The following is a 7814-nucleotide window of genomic DNA, read 5'->3' on the forward strand; positions in this document are numbered from 1 at the left end:
CCCGGTGGGGGGTTGGATCAACATGACCCCTGGTGTTGCCGCTGGATGAACATGACCCCGGTCGATCGAGCGGTTGGGGGGTGGATGAACAGGACCTCGTGGAGGGCTGGATGAACAAGACCCCATGGAGGGCTAGTTGAACAGTAGCCGGTGGAGGGCTGGATGAACAGTACCCGCGGAGGGGTGGTTGAACAGGACCCCGTGGAGAGGGCTGGTTGAACAGTAGCCGGTGAAGGAGCGCGTGATGGAGACTGGATGAACAGGAGCCCGTGGATGAACAGTCGCAGGTGGAGGCTGGAGGAGGTTGACGGTGGATGAACAGTAGCCCGTGGAGGCAGTCGACGATGGAGATGAACAATATCACGTGGAGTCCCGTTTTGCGGTACGCCACACCCCTCCCGATGTGCAGGACCCCCGTTTCAACCGTAGCGCTCCAGCACAAGTTGGTTTCCTCCGTTTTGCGATACGCCACACCCCTCCTGATCAACAGGACCCCGTTTCCACCGTAGGAGGTCCAAGAGAAGTCCATTTCCTCCGTTTTGCGGTACGCCAGACCCCTCGCGATGAACATGATCCCGTTTCGACCGTGGCCGGTCAAACACAAGGCCGTTTCCTCCGTTCTGCAGTACGACATGCCTCGTTTCCATCGGTTGTTCCATCCAAGCTAGTTGGCTCTCGATGAACAGCACGTGTTCCGTTGCCTCCCGATGAACATGACGCATTCCATTGCCTCCCCATGAACACGACGACGACGCAGTTTCTCTGTTCCAACCCAGTCATGTATACGAGCCCTGGCCGTACGTATGCGCGAGTAGGCGTTCGAGACCTCGCCCGTATGTTGTACATACGTGGCCGTATTTTTTGGCGTATGGCTGTATGTACGTGTACACGGTTTAGACGGGACAACCTGAACTACTACGTGGGGGATCTACTATGACATGTGCCGCTACTTACTCGGCCACGGTTCATACTTGCAGAGACACCGATCGACCAGTATGTACGTACATGTTCCGACAAGACAGACAACGGTACGTACGCTTCGACCGGGTGGGTCCCAGTTGTCAGGGAGGATAAGGACACACTTCCTTACGTGCGAAGATATAGCTGCTGGGTCCTAACTGTCAGGGGGGATTTTTTTGCCCGTAATAAGGACACACTTCCTTGCGTGCGAAGATGTAATTGGTGGGTCCCAGCAGTTAGGGGGAGAAAACATTATTTTCAGGGTAAAAAGGATGCAGTTGCATGCATGCGTCCATGGGCGTGGTGCGTCCCCACTGTCAGCCTCTCACGTACAGTCATCTTCCGATGACTCTTGGTTGTTGACCACGTTGACCACACCGTGCCGAGCGCATCAAGGCCGATGGACGACGGCGAGGCCCCAGACTGGAATGACCCAGAGATGGGGAAGACGCGATAGTGGAGTCATAGATGGAGAGGAGTGGGAAACTTGACTGGTTCGGGTGCGCGGCAGCACTGCCGCCCACGGGAGACAGGAGCAAGAACAGAGGTTGAAGAAGGAGCACGGTTGTTGGATTAACATCCAATGGTCCAGCTGCTAGAATCATTTGTTGATTAAGTTGATAAAGCCCTGCGTACACGTCTGCTTAGTAGGCCCACAAGTCAGCCACCAAATCTGCCGGGTCCCAGCTGTCATCGGGAGGAATGGTTTTTCTCGCATAACAAGGAGGCACTTCCTTCCGTGCAAAGGTACAGCCGGTGGGTCCTAGCTGTCAGGGGGAGGAAACAACTTAATAAGGAGGAACTTTCCTTACATGCGACCATGGACCTCGTGGGTCCTAGCCGTCAGGCTCTCCATGTACAGTCCTTTTCCGATGACTCTCGTTTGTTGACCACCCCGCGCCGAGCGCAGCGAGGCGGTGGACAACGGCGAGGTCCCAGACTGGAACGACCCAGAGATGGGGAAGACGCGGCAATGGAGTCGCAGATGGAGAGGAGTGGGAACTTGATTGGTTCGGGTGCGGGGTGGTCCTACACTCGGTAGAGAATAACAGGAGGTGCGGAGTGGAGGGATGGCCTGGCTGTCGGCGGGGTAGCGTTTCGCTGAGGTGCACAAAACAACGCCGCTGGACGCGGGAGGCTGTAGCAAGAGGTCCCGGCAGCGCTGGGGGAAGAAGACGAGAGATTAAAGAAGAATGCCGGCCGTTGGATGTAAATCCAATGCCTTGCTTAGGCTTTGACCTACTGGCCCACATGTCAGTCAGTCTATTTGTTTTTAGTCCATTTGGTGGGCTGGGTGAAACAATGATGTAGCATCTATGCAGCCCATTTATATATATGGTAGAATTTAAAGCCCATTTGTATTTTTCTTGAAATCCGCGAACTTGCTGGGCTGGGTGAAAATATCCGTGGGCTGGACGGAGAAATGTTATAAAAACATAAACACATGATTGCACGTCTATTACTGCATCGGTCAGTAAAATCTTTGCAAGCTTATGTACGCAATCACTAGGAGTTAACTTGCCAAGTTATATATAAACAATTATTATTATTATTATTTTGTAAAAACTTTCAATTTACGAAATAAAATATCATTTTAATTTGATGAGTTAATAGGATGTGGGGTATTATTATTTTTTAGGTTAGACATGGGACACTTGAGTTGGTTCTAGGAAAAAGTATTGGGAGAAAACTCAGTTTACATCAAAAAAGAAAATGGGAGAAAATTCAGATGTAGGATTAATGAAAACGAAGAATAAAGGAAGTGGGATGGTCTATAAAATGGTTGTACGAACGACAGGTTTAACGGAACCTTGTGTTGTTTATATTATACATATATATATATATATGTAATAAAATAAAATATAAATATAGGTTCAGTTTTGCATTCTTATAGAAAATATAGATTCAGTTTTGCATTCTTATAGAAAAATAGAACTGAGCTGTGCGTCGTCTTGAAAAAACAAATATAACTTAGACTACTGATGTTATAGACAAGCTAGGTCGGGAGGCCCAGAGGCCGCTTGATACTGTTGGATCCAAAAAATGTTGAAACATGTCGTGGGTTGCCCATATTAAACAACAAAACCTAGGCCATGGACCTGGTGGGCCTGGGACTGTCAGCCTCTTGATGAACAATTGTCTTTCGATTCCTCTTGTTTTGCTGACCATGTTGGGAATGACAGACGGTGGCGCCGCGACGAGAACACCAAGGCAGAGGACGACGTCGAGACCTCGGACCGAACGAACCGGAGCGAGGGAAGACGCAGGCGGAGGGGAGTACAAGGGTTGACTTGTTCGGGTGCAGGGTGGGCTCGTGGAGCTGCCACCACCGAACAATGTGTGGGAGTAGAGAGATGGCCTGGCCAACGCCATAGGCTATAATGGTCGGCCGCTGTATAGGAAGAGGACGAAAGATTAAACAAAATAAAGAAATATAAATGGATAGGTGGTTGGTCCCATATATCTATGTACGAGACCTGCTGGGTCCACTTGAGAAGGGGAATATGTTGGGAGGAAGGAGATTCAAAGCACGGCAGGCGAGTGAACTAGTTTTTTTAAAATGGACAAGTGAACTAGTTACATATATAAGCAAATAGCCACTAAAAAAGCAAACAGATTAATGGGTTCTTAAAAAAATATTTCAGACAAAATAGATAATTACGACACATAGGCTAATGCATGAAACACTCAGATGATAAAGGTGCTTATAAACAGATAAAGTACAACATCTAGACCTTCTTGGCACGCTTGATCATGACGTTGCGGCTGTCCGTGTACTCGTCGGTTATGGGAAGCAGACACGCCCTCATGTCCAAGATCCGCCTGTACATCTCGTAGCATGTGTATGTGTCCTTGGTCGCGTAGGTTATGTAGGCTAGATTCAAAGGTACCTCCCACATGTTCAAGTCCTTTGTATCGTTGTCTTTTTCATGTTGGCGTATCAGGGGTCGATGATGGTCTCGGCGAGGTCAACCACGGAGTCCTTTGTTGGGTAACGCAGTAATTTCAACTGTTTTCTTACGCACACACAAGATCATGATGATGTATAGCAACGAGAGGGGAGAGTATCGTCTACATACCCTTGTAGACCGTACGTGGAAGTGTTATGACAACGCGGTTGATGTAGTCGTACGTCTTCATGATCGACCGATCCTAGTACCGAATGTACGACACCTTCGTGATTTGCGCACGTTCAGCTCGGTGATGTCCTGCAAACTCACAATCCAGTAGAGTTTCGTGGGAGAGTTTCGTTAGCACGGCGGCGTGATGATGGTGATGATGTTGCTACTGGAATAGGGCTTCACCTAAGCACCGCTACGATATAACCGAGGTGGATTATGGTGAAGGGAGGCACCGCGCATGGCTAAAAGATCAACTGATCAATTTGTGTGTCCATGGGGTGTCCCCCTCCCCCGTATATAAAGGAGTGGAGGAGGGGGAGGGCCAGCCCTCTACTATGGCGCACCCTAGGGAGTCCTACTCCCACCGGAGTAGGAGAAAAGTAAAGGGAAAAGAGAAGAGAAGGAAGGAGGGGGCGCCACCCCTCCCCCTAGTCCAATTCGGACTAGGCCTTGGGGGTGCGCAGCCTCCTCTCTCTCTTTCCCCTAAAGCCCAATAAGGCCCATATATTCCCTGACGAATTCCCATAACTCTCCGGTACTCCGATAAATACCCGAACCACTCAGAACCTTTCCGATGTCCGAATATAGCCTTTCAACATATCGATCTTTACGTATCAAACATTTTGAGACTCCTCGTCATGTCCCTAATCTCATTCGGGACTCTGAACAACCTTCGGTACATCAAAACACATAAACTCATAATACCGATCGTCACCGAATGTTAAGCGTGCGGACCCTATGGGTTCGAGAACTATGTAGACATGACCGAGACTCATCTCCGGTCAATAACCAATAGCGGAACCTAGATGCTCATATTGGTTCCTACATATTCTACGAAGATCTTTATCGGTCAAATCGCATAACGGTATACGTTGTTCCCTTTGTCATTGGTATGTTACTTGCCTGAGATTCGATCGTCGGTACCTCAATACCTAGTTCAATCTCGTTACCGGCAAGTCTCTTTTCTCGTTCCGTAATGCAACATCCCGTAACTAACTCATTAGTCACATTGCTCGCAAGGCTTATAGTGATGTGCATTACCGAGAGGGCCCAAAGATACCTCTTCGACAATTGGAGTGACAAATCCTAATCTCGATCCATGCCAACTCAACAAACACCATCGGAGACACATGTAGAGCACCTTTATAATCACCCAGTTACGTTGTGACGTTTGGTAGCACACAAAGTGTTCCTCCGATATTCAGGAGTTGCATAATCTCATAGTCAGAGGAACATGTATAAATCATGAAGAAAGCAGTAGCAACAAAATAAACGATCATCGTGCTAAGCTAACGGAATCGGTCAAGTCAATCACATCATTCTCTCATGATGTGATCCTGTTAATCAAATGACAACTCATGTCTGTGGCTAGGAAACTTAACCATCTTTGATTCAACGAGCTAGTCAAGTAGAGGCATATTAGTGACACTCTGTTTGTCTATGTATTCGCACATGTACTAAGTTTCCGGTTAATACAATTCTAGCATGAATAATAAACATTTATCATGATATAAGGAAATAAATATTAACTTTATTATTGCCTCTAGGGCATATTTCCTTCAGTCTCCCACTTGCACTAGAGTCAATAATCTAGTTCACATCTTTATGTGATTAGTTCACATCTCCATGTGACTAATACCCAAAGGGTTTACTAGAGTCAATAATCTAGTTCACATTGCTATGTGATTAACACACAAAGATTGGTCATGTTTTGCTTGTGAGAGAAGTTTAGTCTACGGGTCTGCAACATTCAGATCCGTATGTATTTCCCAAATTTCTATGTCTACAATGCTCTGCACGGAGCTACTCTAGCTAATTGCTCCCACTTTCAATATGTATCACTACAAAAAAAAAGACACATCCGTGACATTTTGGGCCAAACGAAAAAAATTTCTGTCATACATATGACACTTCTATGACGATAATTGTGACAAACCCCGGTATCATCATAGATGTGGTGGGCTCCTACTTCTATGACAAAAAATCATGACAGAAAATGGGATTTTCGTCCTGGGCGGGCTGGAGACGTAGCTGCATGACATTCTTTGGGCCTTCCATGACGGAAAAAACCGTGATAGAAGCGAGGGGGAGGAAAATTTTGGGGAGTTCCCGGTTACAGTGGGAGGTCAGGGGCCGAGCGATGTGCGTTTCTCTTGTACACGTACGCGCGTGTGTGCGAGGCGTTGGATCTAACTGAACCCGAGCGAGGCGTTGGGCTCTAACTGAACCCGAGCGATTGCACTGCAGGCTACGCGTTACTGAACCCGAGCGATCGATCGATGGCTGTTAACTGAACCCAATCGAGCGATTCCTTCGCTATTGCTGCTAACTGAAGCCGATTGATTGGACGAACAGTGAGTGTTGCAGGAGGGGGGTGGATGAACAGTGAGCGGTGGCGTTGCCTCTGGATGAACAGGACCCCATGATGTGGTGGAGGACTAGATGAACAATAGACGATGGAGGGGTGCCCGTGGAGGGGTGGTTGAATAGGACTCCGTGGTGTGGAGGGCTGGATGAACAGTAGACGGTGGAGGGGTGCCCATGGAGGGGTGGTTGTGTCGGATTTCGGGTTCCGGCAGGCCCTTGAGGTTCGAACACTAGGGTGCGCGCGGAGATTTCGCCTCCTACCTACTTGCACCCCTCCGCCATGCTAGGATCTAAAACTAAGGAAAGAACAACACAAGAGACACATGGTTTATACTGGTCCGGGCCACCGTTGTGGTGTAATACCCTACTCCAGTGTGTGGTGTGGTGGATTGCCTCTTGGGCTGATGATGATGAACAATACAAGGAAGAACAGCCTCGCGAGGGTCTGTTCTTGGCTAGGGCGATGGACTGCTCGGAGGAGTTCAGTCACCCTTCTCTCTCTCTCTCTCTCTCTCTCTCTCTCTCTCTCTCTGCTTCCTCCAACCAACCGAACCCCCTTTCTATGTGGGTGGCTGGTCCTATTTATAGAGGCCCTGGTCCTCTTCCCAAATATCAAGCGGGAAGGGAGCCAACATTGGCGGGCTAATTTGAAGGGGGACAGCAAGTATCAGCTATCCTGACAAAAGTAGTCTTCGCCTGCACAAAGCTCTGGTGATGACGCCGTCTTGGGCTCCACGGTGACCTCCGTCTCGTAGTCCTCCTGGTCTTGGTCTCGTTGCACTGAAATGGCAACCTTTGCCTGATGCCTCGGTACTCCACGGCTGCGCTTGCCCCCTTTGCACCAAAGAGGAAAGGAGGACGCTGCGCGGGCTGGCACCCGCCTGGCGCCCTGAGTCATCATGGCTTGCATCACGGGCACCTCGTGAGGTACCCCGCCTTGATCTCTCCGCCTCCTCGTGAGCCAGCCTGATGAGGCCGTGCCTGAGGAAGCTCCGCGTCATCCGCCCCACGAGGCTTGGCCCCTCGCGAGGGTCTTGGGTTTGTGTTGGTGAAGATGGGCTGTGTTGGGCCCCCCTTTGAGCCACGCCGCAGGCAGGCAAGTCTGGGGACCCCCGTTCTCAGAACGCCGACAGTAGCCCCCGGGCCTGAGGCGCGCTCGGACTTGGCCGTGCAGGGAGGCGGAAGGGCAAGAGCGAAGCACCGAGGGCCCTAACAGCTTGCGGCCTTGGGTGCCGCGTGGCGGTTGACTGGACATGGGCGCCTTAGCAACCGCGCGAGTTGATAAAGGAGTGGCATCCGCCTAGGCCCTGCTTCTTGCTTTCCCCGGTTGCTGCTCAGATCCCCCTTTCTTGCGCCTCTCCTTCC

This window comes from Triticum aestivum, chromosome 7A (genome assembly GCF_018294505.1).
Source record: "Triticum aestivum cultivar Chinese Spring chromosome 7A, IWGSC CS RefSeq v2.1, whole genome shotgun sequence".
Classification (NCBI taxonomy): Eukaryota; Viridiplantae; Streptophyta; class Magnoliopsida; order Poales; family Poaceae; genus Triticum; species Triticum aestivum.